Here is a 22,096-nt window from a genome sequence, read left to right on the forward strand (position 1 = left end):
TATAATTCCCTTTGTACCATCCAACAAATGTGCTGGGCATCACAACACACATTACAGGTCCCAAAAAGTACAATGTCTGGGGGAGGCGTCACATGAGGGTCAGGTCTGGGGAATGGGAGTAGCTGTCCACATGTTTATTTTCCGTTTCTGTGTCCATGAGTGCAACCGTGTGTCTATCAGAGTGTGTTTGCAGAGTAACTACATACATATCTATATATCTGAAGAAATGTAACAACAGTTACTGACCGTCCCAATTGCATATAGAAGAGATGTTCTTTCTTGGTAATCAGGGCAGTGCAGTAACTTGGACGTCAGGATGCTGGTGTCCTCGAGGGCGCGTGTGTGCATTTCCCTCTCCTAGACTCTGGGCATCATAAACTCTAGAGACCTCTGGGTCTGTGAGAACAACTGGCCTAACTTGGGCCCTTCTTATTCACCCATCAGTCCTAGCTGCTGAGCCATAAGCCCAGGCCTCTGCCGCCAGACCTTCACAGGGCCCCTCAGCATCCAGACTAGGGGGCACCTAGGGCCTGCCTCTGGCCGCCCAGTGACCCAAGTCACCCGGCCTTGTAGGGAGCACAGGGCAGGGTAGGCCACCAGACCAAGGTCCACCTCCTACACCCACCACTTTCTATCCTTTGCCAGGCTTGGCCCTCATTCTTTTCCCCTCTCCTCCGCCCCATGGGCCCTTTTTTTTTTTTTTTTTTTTTTTTTTGAAGCGGAGTCTCGCTCTGTCACCCAGACTGGAGTGCAGTGGCGCAATCTCTGCTCACTGCAAGCTCCGCCTCCCGGGTTCACGCCATTCTCCTGCCTCAGCCTCCCGAGTAGCTGGGACTACAGGCGCCCGCCACCTCGCCCGGCTAGTTTTTTTTTTTTGTATTTTTAGTAGAGATGGGGTTTCACCATGTTAGCCAGGATGGTCTCGATCTCCTGACCTCCTGATCCGCCCATCTCGGCCCTAAGGGCCCTGACAGAACATGTCAGGGTGTGCCCTAAAAGCTGCATTTTCCTAATTCATCCAAATGTGAGACAGGGGCTAGCACCCACTCGCAACCTCGCCTGGACCCTTCCGGCCCCAGAGCCTCCAAACACCTGGCCGTCCAGATTCCCGGCCCGCTCCCTGTCGGCCTCCACCTCCTGTTGCCCCCACTGCTCCCCCACCACCCAGCTCGCCCCAGGTCCCGCCCTAACCTCTCGGACCCGGACTCCCTGCAGGAGGGGCGCACTGACACCATTCCCTGACCTTTCCATAGCCTTGACCTGGAGACGCAAAACGTGCTCCCCAATCCTGCGCACGCCTCTCCCTGCCCCCCAGCCCCGCCCAAGACCCAGGGCGCTCCTCACAGCTCCGAGCTCGGCGGTACCGCCCCGCCATAACAGCTCCCGCTAGCGCGCGCGCCCAACGCCGGCACAGTCTTCGCGGAACTCTCTCCAGGTACTAACAGTCGTTCCGCGCCACGAACGCACAGGCAAGATGGCTGCAGCCGGGGGAGGAGCTTGGATTCAGCCGCCACCGAACTCGCCCGGGGATTAAGCGGCCTGCGCCTGAGTGTCGCCGGAGACAGCGTCAACTACTTGTATGCGAAACTAAAGCTTACAGTTGGCTCCATAGCTCAGGGGTTAGAGCACTGGTCTTGTAAACCAGGGGTCGCGAGTTCAAATCTCGCTGGGGCCTACTTCTGTTTTTTTCCCCCATTCTTTCCTAAAAGAAAAGTGGAAGATATACAAGTCTACTTCTGCCTTCCTGGGAGGCCAGACCCTGGCAGAGTCACTTTCTCGATACTCGCCGCGCAAGGCTACTTGCCTACCATTTCGTTATCTCTTGAAGAGTCAGACCCACTGCGGGCTTCCTTTTCCATCACGGGTTCCCTGGGCCCCGCGCGCCCTCTCCCCACGACCCCGCTCACTTCCGTCTGCGCGCGCTCCCCGGGAGCGTCTTTTCGCTCCCCTCACGTCTTCCCACTCCTGCTAGGGACTCGCCGTCGCGTCTCCTTCCCTCTCTCCAGGAGGAGACGATGGCACTACCGCGCCCCTTCCCGCCCCGCGTTTGTTTGCGGCGTTCCCCGACGCGCGCGCTGAGGCTCTGGTCTGCTGCTCTGCGCTCGGCGGCTGCGCGCCCTCGGCGTTCGGGTCCCCGCCGCCTCCGTGCTGCTAACTCTGACTTCTTCCTGTGGAGTTAACACAGAAAAGCGCAGACGGCCACATTCATGACCCGGGACTAACGGCTCTACGTGTCACATTCGCTTTCAGCCTTAAAAAAAAATTAGTTTATTTTAAACAAAATATATAACTAATGTATGCTGGCTTTCTGATTTATTCCTGCTGTTACCGGAAGTGTAGAAAGTGAGCCCAAGTCCTCAGTGAACAGTGGGGGCGCTGCCCAGGTGCAGGACGGGCCCCCTGGGGGTCTCGGGAAGGCTCCCGCCTAGGTCTTCCCCGCGCCGCGCGCTTTGGAGGCCTGGGCACAGGCGGAGGCGGGGCTGGGTCCCGCCGCACACTCCCCTGTCGCAGGCGCCCTCTCTCCAGCCGGAGGGGACCTCGAGAAGCCCTGAGCGAGTCCCCGTCCCACGTGGGGCCGCGGCTTATACGGGGACCACTTCAGGGTTCGAAAACAGAACCCCGGCCCGGTGCACCGAAGAAGAGAAAATCGCTCGCGGCCACCTGGGTAGAGACCCTGGACTGGGAGGCGTCGTGGAGCGAGCGGGGTCTGCGGCTCCGGCCAGCAGGTACGCGCTTCCCTCTCTCTCCCACGCCGGCTCCGGTCCAAAGAGCCGAGACTGTGGGTCAAGACCGGGATGGATTCGCTGGGACAGGCCGGGAGCCCGCCAGCACATGCGGGCACTCGCGCGCCCGGGGCTCCTCGGACTCGTCGACCCCGAAACGCCTGTCCCACAGGAAGATCACCCCACTGTAAAGTCGGGTCACGGGGACCAGCGGCGAGCTACCTGAGGGCTTAACTACAAACACTCTCCCGACGAAAACCGTGGACTCCCAGGGTGCGAGCGTGTGACCGTGTGTGTGGGTGTTGGCAGGCGGTCCCCATAATAATCGAACAACCAGGTGGAAGAACCTCGGGCCTCGCGCTCTGGGGCTCTCAGAGTCCGGGCGTTGCAGCCGCGGGTCACCTGGTTGAATCCGGTGGGAGCTGCTGAGGTGCCGGGAGGTCTCCTAGGCTGGCGCTCCTGTCCAGCTGCTGGTGGAGGCGCGGGTGCGAGGCTTGGGACAAGGGAGAGCTATGCCGGGTGGGGCAGACCCTTGGGGCGCATCCGTTCATCTGAAATGTTCACTGTGGGAAGAGCCGAAAGCCAGCCACCGCACCAGGAGAGTCCAGCGTGGAGAGGCAGAGAGGAAGGGCGAGTGCAGCGGCGCTCGCAGACGGCGGAGCAATTTCGCCGGGAGTGCGAATGGAAACAGCATTGTGTCCTCGGAGTCGCTTAACCACCATCCCACGCTGTTTTACAGCAGTGTAGGAAATGTCTCTGCTGGTGACACAAAAATAAACCTGTGGCTCAGCTCTGAGTAGATTATCGCGAATTTTACAGCAGGAAACCGTATCACTATTTTTACTACTAAATAAACCAGTGCAATTAAAGCGCGCAGGGCCAAAGTAGGTCGAGGCGAGCAAAGAGGAGCGCGCCCGCCCAGCTCGAGCCCCAGGCTTGCCCTGTGCTGGAGGCGGCCGGCGGGCAATCCCGGGAGAACGTGGCGAGGGCTGTGAGCCAGGACCCGGGCCCTGCACCGCGGGAGCGCGCGCGCGTGGGTCCAGCTCCGAGCTGTGCGACAACCCGGTGGCCAGAGTCACCACGAGAAGACAGAGTTCCCGGTCATAGGTCGTTTCTGCTTTACACTTTCCTACATTTCCTGAACATTTTGCAAATGGGTATGTACTGCTTATTATCTTTTCATAAAACGCTAAGAGCCGCTTCTCGGGGCTCCTCACTCAACTGGTCCGGCGTTCCCTCCCAGCACTGCGCTCTCTCCCGAGCCCTCCGGCTCTGCCAACCTCTGCGTCCTGCCCCTGGGCCTCAAGATTTGCACCTTTCTTGAACTCCCTTGGGAAGGGGCGCCCAGGCTGCAGAACGGATGGACGCCCCTGCCTGCTGCTCGATTGGATCGAACAGGGAGGCGCTCACTCGGATTCCAGGAGACCAGAGGAGACAGGGCATACGGAGCATTTACCCTGTGTGGAGCTACCGGCGGCTGAGAATTAGCGGCAGACGCGGAGATGGGCAGCGGGGACAGGTTGGGCTTGGGAGACTGTAAGACTTTTGAGAATGGTTTCAAGCTGCCAGAAAGAAATCCGCCTTTTCGGTGAATTGATTCATGAAGAACACAATCTTGGAAATATTCAGCATGCTTACCAGCAGCCGGCTCGTTGGTCTAGGGGTATGATTCTCGCTTTGGGTGCGAGAGGTCCCGGGTTCAAATCCCGGACGAGCCCAGTTTTTGTTTTTTTCATTTCAACTAAATTCCTTCTTGTTCAGATCCTGGATGAATCAGCGAAATTTTGTGTTACCTTGACAGTTTTGATCCCGAACGGTGTCCAGCGGTGGCATCACCAAGATTTCCGGGAGTACTAGGGATTGGGAAGAATCGTAGATAGGAGACTAAGCTAGCCGTCCCGGAAGCAATAGTTGCTGGTAAGACTTTGGGCACAGACCTGTACGCGAGTGTATGCTTTTGCGGGTTGTGGGGCTCTCTTTTCACAGCTAGGGAACACTTGTCGAACATACCCGGAGTGTAGTTGCTAGTGGACAATATTATGGGGGCCATGTGACGTCTGGGTTTCCGTAGTGTAGAGGTTATCACGTTCGCCTAACACGCGAAAGGTCCCCGGTTCAAAACCGGGCGGAAACAACCCGAAGTGGAGCTTTTGTTTTTTCCTCTTGTTGAGATGGGGTTTGGCTCTTGTTGCCCAGGCTGGAGTGCAATGGCGCGATCTCGGCTCACAGCAACCTCTGCTTCCCGGATTCAAGCCATTTTCCTGCCTCAGCCTCGGAGTAGCTGGGATTACAGGCACGCTCCACCACCCTCGGCTAATTTTGTATTTTTAGTAGACAGGGTTTCTCCATGTTGGTCATGGCTGGTCTGGAACTCCGGACCTCAGGTGATCCGCCCGCCTCGGCCTCCCAAAGTGCTGGGGTTACAGGCGTGAGCCACCGCGCCCAGCCCTGAAGCGAATTTTATCTCGTTACACACTCTTATTACACTGGAGGCTAAACTAGAAGACCCCACTAGTATGTCCACCTGGTTACAGCGGCACAAAGAGAAGAGGGCATCTACACTTTTGCTTCCCAGCCTCAATCACCCGCATCTGTGAAGAACTCAATCCACTTTCACTTGCTGTGGTCAAGCTCGGCACAGGGCCCATCCACTCCACAGCTGCACGCTGCCAAATGGAACCCCGGATCCCGAGTATGTGTGTGGCCATTACCCCTTTTGTAACCTATAGGGACCAAAGTGACAAAAGTACCACCATCTGGCAGCGGTGGGATTCGAACCCACGCCCCCGAAAAGACTGGAGCCTTAATCCAGCGCCTTAGACCGCTCGGCCACGCTACCTCTCTACTATAACCCATTTACATAATTTCCTTCAGTTATAAAGCATTCCAAGGGCCCTGGGCCAACAGGGAGTTGGGGCGAATCCACAGGGAGAACCATGGCAGGATCCGCTCGGCCAAAGCCACTGGCTGGAAAACGGCTCCACCAGCGCCCTGACACAGGATTCTCAAAGCCCAGTCCTCAGCATCTGCTTTAGGAAGACCACTCATAAAGCCACCCCTGCCGGCCCCCTTTGGGGAATGCGCTCCAGAGCAGGGGTAGACTTCCACACTCTCACTTCAAAAAATCAAAAACAAATACAATGAAAAACAAAATAAAATAAAAACCTAAAGAAAAACAAACAAAACCCCCCAGCCTGGGCAACATGGCAAAACCCTGTCTCTACAAAAGATGTAAACTTTAGCCGGGCCTGACGGTGTGTGACCAGCTACTCAGCTACTCAGGAGGCTGAGCCCGGGAGGCAGAGGCTGCAGTGAGCCGAGATCGCCCCACTACTCTCCAGCCTAGGCGACAGAGCAAGATCCTGTACCAAAACCAACCAAAGAAAAACAAAACAAACCCAACAAAACAAACCCAACAACAACAACAAAACAGACAACAAACTGAAAGTATGTATTGACTTTATGAGTCACGAGCAGAAACATTTTTAGCAACTTCATTCATAATAACTCGCCTCTGGAAACAGGCCAAATGCCCACCATCTTCAGACTGGATAAATAAAATGGTATATAGTCTTATTTTATTTTATTATTTTATTTTTTATTATGTATATAGTCTTACATGGGATAATTATAACACTGATAATGTGCTTACTGCTGCAAACAGCATGGACAGATTTCACCGACATCAATATTGAGCAAATGCAGCCAGACACCAACCGTCTGCGTTCTATTGATTCCACATATGACGTTCACGCACGAGCCAAACTATCTATGCTGACAGAAGTTAAAATCCTGTCACTTGGGAGGAGGAGGTGCAGGTACTGACTTGCAAGGGACATGAGGAAACTTTTTGCAATGCTGGAAATGTTCCTTTTCGATCTGGGTGATAGGTACACACGTGTGTGTTTGTGCATGTGCACAAGCAAGTGTATTCAATTCCATGCTCACTTAAGATTTCTGTACATATAAAATCTTGACACAGTACAGATATATTTGTATGAAAATTGTTTCTTAAAACATGACTTTCTTAGTTGGAAAGGCTATTGTTTTAGATTTTACTGGTGTGTAACAAATTACCACACATTTAGTGTCTCAAGACAGCATGGATTTATCTCGCTTTTTGTGCAAGTTAGCAAGGTTTTCTACTGATATCGCAGCAGGTGACCTCACAATGTTGGCCATTGCTGTAGTCTCATCTGAGGCAGGGGGTTCTCTTCCAGCCTCCCTGCTTGTTGACAAAATGCATTTCTTTGTTGCTGTGGGACTGAAATCTCCCGTTTGGTTGCTGGCTGTCAGCTGAGGGCCACTCTCAGCAACCAGAGGCCCCTTTCCTTGAAGCCAGCGGTGCACAGTGTTTCTGGAACTCCACCTTCTTTTAAAGGGCTCACCTGATTAAGTCAGGGCCACCCAGACTAATTTCCCTTTTGATTTATCAAAATCAACTGACCAGGAACCTCAATCACAGCTGCGCAATCCGTTGTTCCATAAAATGTGGCATGGTTGTGGGAGTGACATGCTGTCACGTTCACTCAGAGGCAGGTGGCCTACAGGGCGTGTGCCCAGGGTGGGAATCTTGGGGCCCACCTTTGAGTTCTCCCTATGACAGTTACAGGCCTGAGAACCAAATAGATAGAGTCTCCCAGCAGAACAGGCTTTCCAAGTTCCTTACTTGTCTTTGTATTTGTAACTTGTTGAAAGAAGCTCCTGGGATGGTATGAGGGGGTTCCTGTCCTTCATCATTGCTGTGTGGCCACGCTGGCTTCCTGTGTCCACTTGGCATCCTCAGGCTAGGTGGGCACGCCATTGTGTTTCACCAGGGTGATTGGGAGACAGAGGCACCGTCTACCAGCGCTCAGCCCCCGAGGTGCTCTCCGAGCATGTGCCAGGCTCTGTTCGGTCCCCTCCATCCTGCTCTTTCAGTTCCGGAGGACTTCCTATTTGTATGTTTAGACACTAAACCTTTTTCATTAACATTTGCTCACTATGGAATAATTAGACACACCTAAGAAGAAAAAGTAGAGTAAATGGGCTTTAAGAACATAAAAAGCACCCTTAACCATGCCACGCATGTTGCCTTTTGTTTTAAAGCTTTTTAGACTATTTTTGTGGATTCTTTAACTTATTTGTCATATATATATATATATATATATTTTTTTTTTTTTTTTTTTTTTTTTTAGGAGGGGGTCTGGGAGTTGGTTTATGCAATTTAGCCCAAGCTGGGTTCAACCTCCTGGGCTTGATCCATCCTCCCGCCTCAGCCTCCTGAGTAGCTGCGATTACAGGCGTGTGCCACCCCACTCAGCTCTACGAGCAATGTTATTTATTTATTTATTTCCTTATTTATTTACGTATTTATTTATTTTTCAAACAGGGTCTTGCTCTGTCACCCAGGTTGGAGTGTAGTGGCACAAACACAGCTCACTGCAGTCTCGACCTCCTGGGCTCCAGCGATTCTCCCACCTCAGCCTCCGGAGCAGCTAGAACCACCGGTGCGTACCACCACGCCTGGCTAATTTTGGTACTATTTTGTAAAGACGCGTTTCGCAATATTGCCCAGGTTGATCTCAAACTCCTCTTCCCTCGGCCTAGCAGTTTGCTAGGATTACAGGCGCGAGTCACTGCGCCCGGCCAATTCTGTAACTTTCTCTTTTTTTTGAGACAGTCTCAATCTGTCGCCAGACTGGAGTGCAGTGGCCGTGATCTCGGCTCACTGCAACCTCCGCCTCCCGGGTTGAAGCAATTCCCCTGCCTCGGCCTCCCGAGTAGCTGGGATTACGGGCGCCCGCCACCACGCCTGGCTAGTTTTTATATTTTTAGTAGAGACGGGGTTTTACCATCTTGGCCAGGCTGGTCTGTATCTCCTGACCTCATGATCCGCCCGCCTCTGCCTCCCAAAGTGATGGGATTACAGGCGTAAGCCACCGCACCCGGCCCAATTCTGTAACTTTTAAAGGTACACATAGGCAAATTACCTCCGCAAAGTGTCGGAAAATTACTTACGTGTCATTGTCTGGGGTAAATACCCGTTGTCTGATGGCCATGGAAAAATAGGCTGCAGATACACAAAGGGTGGTCTTTAGAGCTGAAGTTTAATAGGGAACAGGAAGAGGAGAAGAGCTCTCGGTAGCAGACCCTGGTCTCGGAGAAATGGGTTGCCGGTTTTGTGGTGAAATGCAGCAGGTTTTACGCAAGAGCTTGAGGAGGCGGTGCCTGATTTACACAGGGCCCAAAGATTGGTGGGATCAGGTGTTTTATTTGCGTAAGGCGAGAAAAACTGGTTAGGGCTAGCTGTCATTTTCATAAGGCGGGAAAAGCTGTCCGCCCCCAACCCCAATCTTTTATTATGCAGATGGTTCTCTACCTGGCCCGGGCCATGTTGCCTGTTTCTTTACAGGTAGTGACAAAAAAAAAAAAAAAAAAAAAAGGGAAGATGGAGCCTCCATGTTGAACTGTAGCAGGACCGGCTGCAGACAAAACCTCTCAGACACTGAGTTGTAGAAGGAAGCGCTTGATTCAGCTGGGAGCATCCGCAAGCTACTGCCTTAAAATCCGAGCTCCCTGAGTGCACAATTTCTGTCTCTTTTAAGGGCTCACAACACTAAAGATTTCACATGAAAGGGTCGTGGTTGATTTGAGCAAGCAGGGGGTACGTGACAGGGGCTGCATGCACCGGTGGTCAGAGAGAAACAGAACAGGGCAGGAAGTTTCACAATGTTCTTCTATACAATGTTAGGAACATCGGTTTCTAAGTCATGAGTTGATTTTTACCTACTGGGTTTAGGCCAGGCAGACCTGGGCCTGATTTCAGGCCTGGTACCCGGGTGCCTGTCTTTGGTTTTACTTTGTTGTTCTTCTTCTTATTATTTTTTTCTAAGAACAGGTACTGAGGATAAAACAATATAAAACAATGTGAGAGGGTCTTTCTCTTTCCTCAGAACATACCTGGTCTCAGGTAGCCCTTTCCTATTGGCACAGCTGCGGACATTCACCAGTGCAAGCTTCCAGCTTGCCTGTCTATATTTGCAACTCAATTTTTCAGGCTGCTTTTTGTTAGAAAAGAAATGACTTTGGGGCTGCTTTTTGTTAAAAGGGAAATTGGCCAGGCGTGGTGGCTCACGCCTGTAATCCCAGCACTTTGGGAGGCTGAGACGGGTGGATCACGAGGTCAGGAGATCGAGACCATCCTGGCTAACACGGTGAAACCCCGTCTCTACTAAAAATACAAAAAATTAGCTGGATGTGGGGGCAGGCGCCTGTAGTCCCAGCTACTCGGGAGGCTGAGACAGGAGAATGGCGTGAACCCGGGAGATGGAGCTTGCAGTGAGCCGAGATCGCGCCACTGCATTCCAGCCTGGGTGACAGAGCGAGACTCTGTCTAAAGAAAGAAAGAAAGAAATTACTACACTCTGTAAACAGACCTGTTAAATTAACAAGGACTAGCGATTCATTTGTGCAACTCACTGAAACCAAAATACTATTTTTCAAGATGTCCCACAGGGAAGATGCTATTCAGGATCTTTACATTTCCATGGATGCATATAGGATATTTGGGAGCATCATCATTGAAGAAAAATCAGTTAAATTATCGTGTTCAACAAAAATATTTAAAATATTCTGCATGAACCCTTGTGGTCGTCTTCTTTTATTTATTTATTTATTTATTTATTTTTGAGATGGAGTCTCACTTTGTTGCCCAGGCTGGAGTGCAATAGCACAATCTTGGTTCACTGCAACCTCTGCCTTCCGGATTCAAGCGATTCTCCTGCCTCAGCCTCCCAAGTAGCTGGGACTACAGGCATGTGCCACCATGCCCAGCAAAGTTTTGTATTTTTAGTAGAGGCGAAGTTTCACCATGTTGGCCAGGCTGGTCTCGAACTCCCGACCTCAAGTGATCCGCCAGCCTCTGCCTCCGAAAGCGCTGGGATTACTGGCGTGAGCCACTGCACCCAGCCTCTTTTTTTTTTTTTGAAACAGAGTTTCACTCTTGTTGCCCAGGCTGGAGTGCAATGGCGTGATCTCGGCTCACTGCAACCTCTGCCTCCTGGATTCAAGCGATTCTCTTGCCTCAGCCTCCCGAGTAGCTGGGACGACAGGCACCCGCCACCACACCCCACTGATTTTTGTATTTTGGGTAGAGATGGGGTTGGCCAGACTGCTCTTGAACTCCTGACCTCAGGTGATACACCTGCCTCGGCCTCCCAGAGTGCTGGGATTACAGGTATGAGCCACTGTGCCCGGCCGACTGTTCTTAAGAAACATAGAAATGGACCCTTCTGGTTTTAAAACGTTTGAAACTTACATTTTATCTGAGCTTCTTCCTCAGGAGACAACCTTTAGGCCTCTCACAAAAAGTATCAAAGAACTGAAACCAGATCACTGTGCCAGATACAGGGACCACCCATTCACCATGATTGCATCCTTGCCCCTCCCGAGTTCCTGTTTTCTTACCCAGTGTTACATTCTTTGCCTGCTATATAAACCCCTGGTTTTAGTGAGTCAGGAAGACGGGTTTGAGACTGAGCTCCCGGTTCCTCCGCTGCAGCACCCAATAAAGCCGTCTTCCTTGGCAGTACAGGTCATCTCAGTCATTGGCTTTCCGGGCAAGCAACAGGACGTAGAGCAAATCCCCAGGATTTCGTCACATTACAACAATGAAGCGACAGATACTCTTTGTTAGGTAGTTGGTTCAAAACACAGAGGAGTACATTAAGTCTCTCTGCTTCGCCGGGCCCCTAGCCTCCACATGCTTTCCCTGCAGGCCACTCCCAGTTGACTGTCTCCAGATATATGTATGTGACATCTCTGTATTCCTTCTCTCTAATGGAAGCACGTGATACAAATTCTGTATCTATTATAACTAGTCCCCTCCCCCCACTTTTTTCTTTTTTCTTTCTTTTTTTGTTTTTTCGAGAGTCACTCTATCACTCAGGCTGGAGTGCAGTGGTGCAATCTCAGCTCACTGCAACCTTGACCTCCTGGGTCCAAGCGATTCTTGTGCCTCAGCCTCCCAAGGTGCTGGGACTACAGGTACGTGCCACCACACCCGGCTAATTTTTGTAGAGATGGGGTTTCACCATATGGGCCAGGCTGGTCTTGAACTCTTGGCTTTAAATGATCCACCCTCCCCAGTCTCCCAAAGTGCTGGGATTATAGATGTGAGCTACCACACCTGGCCTACTAGTTTTTTTGTTTATTTGTTTAAATGGACCCTCACTCTGTTGCCCAGGCTGGAGTGCAGTGGCATGATGTCGGCTCACTGCAACCTCCACCTCCCAGGTTCAAGCGATTCTCCTGCCTAAACCTGAGTATCTGGGATTACAGGCACGTGCCACCACGACTGGCTAATTTTTGTATTTTTAGTAGAGTCGGAGTTTCATCATGTTGGTCAGGCTGCTCTGGAATTCCTGACCTCGTGATCCGCCTGCCTCAGCTTCCCAAAGTGCTGGGATTACAGGTGTGAGCCACTGTGCCCAGCAGTTCTTTTAAACCTAGAGTTCAATCCATTTCCAAACCAAAGTTTATTTTTTTCCTTGGTTGCGTACTAGTCCATCCTGTGGATCTTCCCTAACTTCTTTAACCAGCATCTTATTGGTGGGCATATGCTATTACAGCAAGGCAGCGACACATACGCTTCTGGAAAGGCCATTTTATACACATGTGTATTTAAATTGCTGTCCTGGAACTGACGCTCCCACTGGAAAGTATCACTGCATCATCAGCCACACCACATGTCGCCAAATTGTTTTGTTTTCTAAGACAGGGTCTTGCTCTGTTGCCCAGGTTGGAGTGCAGTGATGCAATCACAGCTCACTGCAGCCTTGACCTCCCTGGCCCAAGTGATCTTCAGCCTCCTGAATAGCTGGGACTACTGGTGTGCACCCCCATGCCTGGCTAATTTTTTTACTTTGTAGAGACAGGGTCTCACTATTGACAGTGTTGTCAACACTGATCTCAAACTCCTGGGCTCAAGTGATCCTCCTGTCTCAACCTCCCAAAGTGATAGGATTACAAGTATGAGCCACCACACCTGGCCCATTTCTATTTTTAAACGTGAGGCAATTAGGCTGGGCAAATGAGGCAATTTTGTTAGTTTGTATTTCTTTCTCTTTTTCTTTTTGAGACAGAGTCTTGCTTTGTCACCCAGGCTGGAGTGCAGTGGTGCAATCTCAGCTCACTGCAACCTCTGCCTCCCAGGTTCAAGCGATTCTCCTGCCTCAGCCACCTCAATAGCTGGGATTACAGGTGTGCACCACTACGCCTGGCTAATTTGTATTAGCCATCAGGTGGCTGGGTGCGAGACAAGGGGTTCAGAAACAGCCTGTAGGGAATCGCTGGGAGGCGTTCTCATTCCCCAGGTCAGCTGCCCTCGCGTGGGGTACCAGTCCTGGTGGGACAGGGCGTGAGCCTGGGACAGCCATGCTAAGCAACAATTCCAGAAGGAGGACGTCCCCACTGCCAGGAGGACCAGTTCTGGCAGCCCCAGCATGGTCTGAGCTGTCGGAGGCCTCAGCCTCTTCTGCAAGGCCCAGTCCTCCTTCACCTTCTGGATGAGGCCCTGGAGCTATGGCCAGAAGACAAGTTGCCAACAGGGAGCCAGGGCTGGGAGGGCCTGAGCATGTGCTTGAGAACGTGTGGCCCTGGAGCTGGGGTCTGAGCACACCAACTGGACCTGGATCCTCTGGTGGTTGCAGCTGACACATGGGGGCCTGGGGTGGGGGGTGGAGGCCTGGCAGGTGGGCTTGCATTCTCCTGTGAGGTGAAGAGCCAGGACTGCACTGGCCATGTCTCCTCGTGGTGGTGGAAGTGTGGGGACGTGCCTGGATAGTGGCCTGGGCTCTAAAGCATCTGCCAGCCTGTGCCTGGACCTGTCCAGGTGGGAGATCCAGGAGGATCTGGAAGACAACTGGGTGATCCTGGATGCGGCTCTGCAGAAGGGTTTCAGAACATCTCCTTTCTGCCCTATAATGAGGCCAAAGAGTGGGGCGTTGATCCCAGTCCAGAATGCCCTGCCCTTGTGCAGAGGGGGCAGCGGCTGCACCAAGCACCCTGCTTGGACCTTCCATACCTGCTGTGGCTGGGTGGCGGCCCTGTAATTTGGGGTCAGCGGGTGGACACTATCTCTGGGCTGCTTGTGTGAGGCTAGCAGCACAGTAGAGACCATTTGCATCTCCAAGTGTATCCCCAGGCCTGGGACAAATGGCAACATTGAGGCACAAGGACCCCCACATTGGGCTGTGAATGCCTCTGGGCTCTTTATGAAAACGAGTGCGCCCTGGATGCCCAGGCCTTGCCTGCCTTGCTGCTGGCTGCCTCAGGGTGGGCAAGTCCCAGGAGGATCTGAAAGACACCTTAGCAGCAGCAGCCAGAACCTGGGTAGGGGTGGGAAGCTGAAGGCTTGGGGAACGGGGAGTGTGCTGTGGGGCCTGAGCTGGGTCTGTGCCCAGCAGGGTCATGTGAGCTGTGATCCAAGAGGGAGGGTGAGGGCTGCTGGGCACTCAAGGTGCCCACACTTTCTGGTAAAAGAGTTTGCTGAACTATCCATGGGTGCTGTGGCTGAGACAGCCTGATGTCTCTTCCCTGTGAATGCACCCTGGCTCCACTTCACCCCAAGCCATGACCGACCCTCCAGCATGTTTCTCAGATGCAATCTCAAATTTAAGGTCCAGTACTCAAATTTAAATATCATATTTAATGTCCTCAGTGGAGTGAGAAAGAGGTGGCATCCGAACTTAATGTTTACACACCTCAGACCATCCGGTCTGTGGTATAAACGTGTGGCTTCCTGCAAATGACGAGACTTGGTCATTCTCGCACTAGTGAGTCATGCCTGACCTGATGGTGCAGTTTCGCGTAAGGGGAGGAGGCATGTGGTGTGGTGGGAAGAGCCCAGGCTCATCAGGGGGCTCCTCTCCAGGCCTTGTCACTTTCCAGTCAAATCTGTTAAACTTTCAGGGCTTCAGTTTCCTCATCTGTGAAAAGAGATAACGGCCACCTCACAGGGCAGCTGGGAGGAACCAGCACCGTGCGGAGTGCAGACAGCAGTTCTTCCTTCCCTTTTACTGAGTACCTGGTGTCTGAGTGAGGGGCAAAGTCCTCTTGAGGATGTCACTGAGGTGACCTGGAGCCTGCTTTCCTGGTGCCGTCACGCCAAACATCCACACTGAGCCTTACACTGGGAGAAAGGAGAGCGTCTATTTGCAGGACACCAAGCAAGGAGAACCGGGCAGCTCACACTTAACACACAGCCTCCCCAGTGGCTTGTAAGCAAGGGTTTGTTATATTTTAATTAAAGTAAAATTAAATTTGCTGAAATTATAAATTTTATTTTGAGATGGAGTCTCACTCTGTCACCCAGGCTAGAGTGTGCAGTGGCACGATCTCGGCTCACTGCAGCCTCCACCTCCTGGGTTCAAGTGATTCTCCTGCCTCGGCCTCCTGAGTAGCTGGAACTACAGGCACCAGCCACCACGCCTGGCTAATTTTTGTGTTTTTAGTAGAGATGGGTTTCATCATGTTGGCCTGGCTGGTCTCGAACTCCGCCCTCCTCAACCTCCCAAAGTGCTGGGATTACAGGTGTGAGTCACCATGTCCAGCCCTGAAATTGTATATTTTAAATAGAGGCGGGTTCTTCCTATGCTTTTCAGGCTGGTCTTGAAACCTGGGCTCAAGCCATCCTCTGGCCTTGGCCTCCCAAAGTGCTGTAAGCAACGGTTTTAATTTTTTACATTTTGTTGAGATGGAGTCTTTCTCTGTCGCCCAGGCTGGAGTGCAATGGCTCAATCTCAGCTCACTGCAACCTCTTCCTCCCGGGTTCAAGGCTCCTGTGTAGCTGGGACTACAGGTGCACGCCACCATGCCCAGCTAATTTTTGTATTTTTAGTAGAGAAGGGGTTTCACCAAGTTGGCCAGGCTGGTCTCAAACTGCTGACTTCAAGTAATCCACCTGCCTCAGCCTCCCAAAGTGCTGGGATTACAGGTATGAGCCACTGTGCCTGGTCAATTCAAAGACTTTTTTGTTTTGTTTGTTTGTTTGTTTGTTTGTTTGTTTTTGAGACGGAGTTTTGCTCTTGTTGCCCAGGCTGGAGCACAGTGGTATGATTTTGGCTCACTGCGACCTCTGCCTCCCGGGTTCAAGCGATTCTCCCGCCTCAGCCTCCCGAGTAGCTGGGACTACAGGTGCCCACCACCATGCCCGGCTAATTTTGTATTTTTAGTAGAGACAGGGTTTCTCCATGTTGGTCAGGCTGGTCTCCAACTCCAGGCCTCAGGTGATCTGCCAGCCTCAGCCTTGCAAAATGCTGGGATTACAGGAATGAGCCACCGCTCCCGGGAAGTCAAAGGTTTTTTGATTTGCAATTCGTTAAGGAAGAGAAGTTTCGTTTAAAACCCTGTGGTTAGCAGAAAAGAATGTTAGCTCAGGGGTGTGACCTCCTCTAGGCCCCTCAGGAAGAACTTTAGGGCAAAGAACAGTCGACAGAGTTCCATCCTCAGCTTCCCTTATCTGAGGTCTCTGTACCAGCTGGTCTGTCTGTGGGGGTGTGAGTTTCTAAAAACAACCCCACATACGTTCAGATGTTACCTTTCATTTCAGTGGAGAACGAAACATCTTGTGACTCTAACTTCCTTGGCTACTGTTCTTGCTTATCGGGTTGCTCACTGACTTCTCGGGGCCAGCTAGGTGCCTGGAGTTTCCCCAGAAGGAACTCAGAATTTTCCCTATTTCCATGGTTGGGGGACTCCAGCAGGCCCATAAGAGGGGTCCCTGCTTCATCTCAAAAAGATGTTGGTATTCATTCAAGGCAGGGAACCACGTTGGCTTGGGATGAAGGCTCAGCCAAATTGAGCCTCCTGTGGCCCAGGACTTTCCAGAGGCATTGGAGGAAGCCAGAAGTACTGGGGTGCGGGATCTCAAGGTCAGGACCTGGAGGTGGGCAGGCTGCAGAAATAAACAGAAGGAAAAGGCAGTAGACATCCAGGCCCAGAGCTGTGGCCCTCCTGCCTCGGGTGGGTTTGCCAAGATTCCCAGGACCTTCCAAACCCAAGCCTGAGTTCTTTGGTTCATTCGCATCAATGGAATATCGACCATGTTCCAGGCACCATGCCAGATGGCGGGACACAATCGGGACACCTGAGACTTGCTCTTGGACTGTGGAGCAAATGCTTAAATATTTAGTCGTCACAGGGGAAACAAGGCCAAGGAAGCACCAGGCGCCCAGATCCTGTGGGAGAAGCCTGGCCCATCTAGGCTGACCACCAGGCTTTCCAGAGGAGGTGGGTTCTGCCCTCCTGCCCTTCCCCCCTTCCCTGGGCCCTTCCTTCAGCACATAATCATCTTCAATGTCTTCCCAGCACTTGAGCCTGAATCCCCTTCAGTGGTTCCCCTCTTCTTCCTGCAAAGGGCACTCTCTCCATTTCCTCTTTACGCTGGACTGGCTTCTGCCTCCACTGCTCCACCCAAATTGTTTTTGCCAGGGTCCCTAACAGCTTCCAGGTTGCTAACTGTGTGGACACTTCTCAGTCTTCACCGTTCTCGGCCTCCAGGCAGCATTTTGCACTGCAACCGCTGACTCGTGAAGCTCCCTGGCTGGGCTCCTCTTGGTTCTTCTCCAGCTGCATTCCATCTCATGCTATCCCGTGACTCCTGGTGTGCTTTAGGGCTTGGTCTTCACTGCACCTTCTTCCTTGGGCACTTATTGCAATGGCTTTAAACACTGTACATCTATTGCTGGCTCAAATGGATTTCTCTAACCAGGCATTTTGGGAGTCTAGACTCCCATCTCTGCTGATGCTTCGTAGAATATCTGCCTTCTGAACTTTTCCACGTGGGTGTCTCACCACAGGACTGTCGATCATACTTCTCACTCCTCTTCAAGTTATTCTTGACCTTATCAGTCTAAGCCAGCCTAGGAGTGGCTTTTTTGTGTTTTTTTTTTTTTTTTGACAGGATTTTATTCTTGTTGCCAAAGCTGGAGTGTGATTGTGCAATCTTGACTCACTGCAACCTCCACTCCTGAGTTCAAGCGATTCTCCCACCTCAGCCTCCCTAGTAGCTGGGATTATAGGCACCCACCACCACACCCTATTGGGAGAACCTGCCCCCAATATTTCAACATAGGTTCCTTCTATTTTCCCTAAGTGTCAGCTGGTCTGAGAAATAAAGAGAAAGAGTACAAAGAGAGGAATTTTACAGCTGGGCTGCCAGGGGTGACATCACATATTGGTAGGTCTGTGATGCCTCCTGAGCTGCAAAACCAGAAAGCTTTTATTAGGCATTTCAAAAGGGGAGGGGGTGTACAAACAGGGAGTAGGTCACAAAGATCACATGCTTCAAAGGGCAAAACAAGGAGAACAAAGTTTATGCTTCTGAGGCCAATAAAGATCACAAGGCAAGGGCAACATTAGAATTACTGATGAGGGTCTATGTTTGGCTGTGTACGTATTGTCTTGATAAACATATTAAACAACAGAAAACAGGGTTTGAGAGCAGAGAACCAGTCTGACCTCAAATTCATCAGGGTGGGATATTTTCCCCACCCTGATAAGCCTGACGGTACTGCAGGAAACCAGAGTTTATTTCAGTCCTTGTCTCAACCACATAAGACAGACACTCCCAGAGTGGCCATTTATAGACCTCCCCGCAGGAATGCAATTCTTTTCCTAGGGTCTTAATATTTAATATTCCTTGCTAGGAGAAGAATTTAGCGATATCTCTCCTTGCATGCCGGTTTATAGGCTTTCTGCAAGAAGAAAAATATGGCTCTATTCTGCCCGACTGCGCAGGCAGTCAGACCTTATGGTTGTCTTCCCTTGTTCCCTAAAATCGCTGTTATTCTGTTCGTTTTCAAGGTGCACTGATTTCATATTGTTCAAACACCCATGTTTTACAATCAGATTTCATATTGTTCAAACACATGTTCTACAATCAATTTGTACAATAGTGGTCCTGAGGTGATGTACATTCTCAGCTTACGAAGATAACAGGATTAAGAGATTTAAGTAAAGATAGGCATAAGAAATTATAAGAGTATTATTTGGGAACTGATAAATATCCATGAAATCTTCACAATTTATGTTCAGAGACTACAGTAAAGACAGGCATAAGAAATTATAAAAGTATTAATTTTGGGAACTGATAAATGTCCATGAAATCTTCACAATTTATGTTCCTCTGCCACAGCTCCAGCTGGTCCCTCCATTCGTGGTCCCTGACTTCTTGCTAAAACGCCCAGCTAATTTTTTGTGTTTTTAGTAGAGACAGATTTCACTATGTTGGCCAGGCTGGTCTCGAACTCCTGACCTCAGGTGATCCACCCGCCTTGGCCTCCCAAAATGCTGGGATTACAGGCATGAGCCACCACGCCTGGCAGGAGTGGCTTTTTAAAGCTGTTATTGGTGAAGAATTAACAGCCACTGGTTTTGTCTGGGCAGGGGTGTCTGGTGCTTTGTGGGTGGCATAGTGAGCTTGCTTCCACCCCTGCTTAGATGCAGTGATGAAGTGGCTTCACTTGGTCTAATTTAATCTTGGCCTCCAAGTAGCCCTGTCCAGGGCTGTATTCTGCAGGGCTGCTTATTTTCTGCAGGGCTGCTTATGTCCAGCAGGCTGTGAGGGCCCCATCAGCTTCCAAATGGCAGGGGCTTCTCTTTAAAAACTTATTTTTCTCAGAAGTTGTCGTGGCCATTGGTTGCTCCCCGTGGCCTTGTGTCCTTGCTTTCCTGGGATAGCCTCAATGCAAAATATTTTCCTCTCATCAACCAGAATGAACTGCTGGCATTTGGATCTGAAAATCTACATCCTATAAGAATATTTCTGATGCTTTTTTAATGTTAGCTGCTCTTTATTTAAGCACACTCTACATGCCAGGTATTCATTCACAATGAACTTACAAACTCTAATTTTTTTTTTTTTTTTTTGAGAGGGAGTCTCACTCTGTCACCCAGGCTGGAGTGCAGTGGTGCAATCTCGGCTCACTGAAACTTCCACCTCACGGGTTGAAGCGGTTCTCCTGCCTTAGCATCCTGAGTAGCTGAGATTACAGGAGGGCACCACTGTGCCCGGCCTGACTCATTTCATTGAGAATGCAACACATTATTATTACCTGTAGGCACCATGCTATACAATAGCTCTTTAGAACTTATCCATCCAATCTAACTGAAACTTTGTAGTCTTTGCCCAACATCTCCCCATTTCTCTGCCATCCCCAAAACCCAGCCCACATGATCATTGTAATAGACACAGAAAAGCATTTGGCAAAGTCATGTTTTTTAGACAAAAAATAAAAAAGAAATAAAAAAACTAAGAATAGAAGGAAAATTCCTCAATTTGATAAAATACATTTACAGCAGACCTATAGTGGACATTATTCTTATTCTTATTGTCAGAGGCGTTTAAACCAGAGTGACTCCATCTTGTACAAGGGCTGGGTAAAATAAAATAAGGCTGAGACCTATTGGGCTGGATTCCTAGTAAGTCAGGTATTCTAAGTCACAGGATAAGATAGGAGGTCAGCCCAAGACACAGGTCATAAAGATCTTGGTGATAAAACAGCATGCAGTAAAGAAGCTGGGCAAATCCCATCAAAACCAAGATGGCAATGAAAGTTACCTCTGGTCATCCTCACTGCTCCATTATATGCTAATTATAATGCATTAGCATGCTAAAGACACTCCCACCAGCACCATGACAGTTTACAGATGCCATGGCAATGCCAGGAAGTTACGCTATATGGTCTAAAACAAGAAGGAACCCTCAGTTCTGAGAATTGCCCACCCCTTTCCTGGAAAACTCATGAATAATCCACCCACTGTTTAGCATATAATCAAGAAACAACTATAAAAATGGACAACCAGAAGCCTTTGGGGGCTGCTCTCCCTGTGGAGTAACCATTCTTTTATTCCTTTATTTTCTTTCTTTTTTTTTTTTTTTTTTTTGAGACAGAGTCTCATTCTGTCACCCAGGCTGGAGTGCAGTGGTGCAATCTGGGCTCACTGCAACCTCTGCCTCCCAGGTTCATGCCATTCTCCAGCCTCAGCCTCCCGAGTGGCTGGGACTACAGGTGCCCGCCACCACGCCCGGCTAATTTTTTTGTATTCTTAGTAGAGACGGGGTTTTGCTGTGGTAGCCAGGATGTTCTCAATCTCCTGACCTCATGATCCACCCACCTCGGTCTCCCAAAGTGCTGGGATTACAGGCGTGAGCCACCGCACCCAGCCTCCATTATTTTCTTAATAACCTTGCTTTCACTTTATGAACTTCCCAAATTCTTTTTTGGAGGGGGACATGGAGTTTTGCTTTTGTCACCCAGGTTGGAGTGCAATGGCTTGATCTCGGCTCACTGCAACTTCTGCCTCCCGGGTTCAAGCAATTCTCCTGTCTCAGCCTCCCAAGTAGCTGGGACGACAGGCACGTGCCACCACACCAGCTAATTTTTGTATTTTTAGTAGAGATGGGGTTTCACCATGTTGGCCAGGATGGTCTCGATCTCTTGACTTTGTGATTCATCTGCCTCGGCCACCTGAAGTGCCGGGATTACAGTCGTAAGCCACCATGCCCGGCCGAGCCCAGGAGTTTCAGACCAGCCTGGGCAACATAGTGAGACCTTGTCTCTACAAAACATAAAAAAATCAGTTGGGCATGATGGCACGTGCCCATAGTCCCAGCTACTGGGGAGGTTGAGGTGAGAGGATCCCTTGAGCCCAGGAAGTCAAGACTGCAGAGAGCTATGATCCTGCTACTGCACTCCAGGCCTGGGTGACAGAGACAGTCCCTGTCTCAAAAACAAAGAAACAAACAAAAAACCCAAACAACACCAAACAAAACCAAACCAAAGAAAACTACAACCCTATCAGGTATAATAAATAAATTTAGCAAGAATGGAGGATACAAAATCAATATACAAAAATTAATTGTATTTCTTTTCTTTTTTTTTATTTTTGAGAAGGAGTCTTACTCTGTCGCCAGGCTGGGGTGCAGTGGCGCAATCTTAGCTCACTGCAACCTCCATCTCCCGGGTTCAAGCGATTCCCCTACCTCAGCCTCCCGAGTAGATGGGATTACAGGCGCCTGCCACCATGCCTGGATAATTTTTTTGTGTTTTAGTAGAGACAGGGTTTCACTGTGTTGGCCAGGATGGTCTGGATCTCCTAACCTCGTGATCTGCCCGCCTCAGCCTCCCAAAGTGCTGGGATTACAGGCGTGAGCCACTGCGCTCAGCCTCTTTTCTTTTTTTCTTTAATTTTTTTTACCTACCAGTAACTAGTTTTGTCACTTTGAAATTATATTTCTTTAAACTAGCAATAATTCAAGAATGAAATTAGGTCAACAATTCCATTCACAATAGTATCAAAAATAAAAAACAAACAAACTTAGAAATAAA

At 50.3% G+C, this 22,096-nt stretch overlaps 1 long non-coding RNA gene and 4 other non-coding genes across 5 annotated transcripts; 4 read left to right on the forward strand and 1 right to left on the reverse strand.

Moving 5' to 3' along the window:
• The first annotated feature begins 1,602 nt into the window (after positions 1-1,602).
• TRNAT-UGU lies at positions 1,603-1,675 on the forward strand. Its single transcript has one exon. It is a non-coding gene; the product is annotated as a tRNA-Thr (tRNA).
• A 689-nt stretch (positions 1,676-2,364) lies between these two features.
• On the forward strand, positions 2,365-8,300 carry LOC117064796. The gene is made up of 3 exons (XR_004429688.1): positions 2,365-2,726; positions 4,485-4,640; positions 8,095-8,300. It is a non-coding gene; the product is annotated as an uncharacterized LOC117064796 (long non-coding RNA).
• TRNAP-UGG lies at positions 4,370-4,441 on the forward strand. The gene has a single exon. It is a non-coding gene; the product is annotated as a tRNA-Pro (tRNA).
• On the forward strand, positions 4,785-4,857 carry TRNAV-AAC. The gene has a single exon. It is a non-coding gene; the product is annotated as a tRNA-Val (tRNA).
• Positions 5,481-5,562, reverse strand: TRNAL-AAG. Its single transcript has one exon. It is a non-coding gene; the product is annotated as a tRNA-Leu (tRNA).
• Positions 8,301-22,096: the final 13,796 nt, after the last annotated feature.

This window comes from Trachypithecus francoisi, unplaced genomic scaffold (assembly GCF_009764315.1).
Source record: "Trachypithecus francoisi isolate TF-2019V2 unplaced genomic scaffold, Tfra_2.0 Lachesis_group2, whole genome shotgun sequence".
NCBI classification, from domain to species: domain Eukaryota; kingdom Metazoa; phylum Chordata; class Mammalia; order Primates; family Cercopithecidae; genus Trachypithecus; species Trachypithecus francoisi.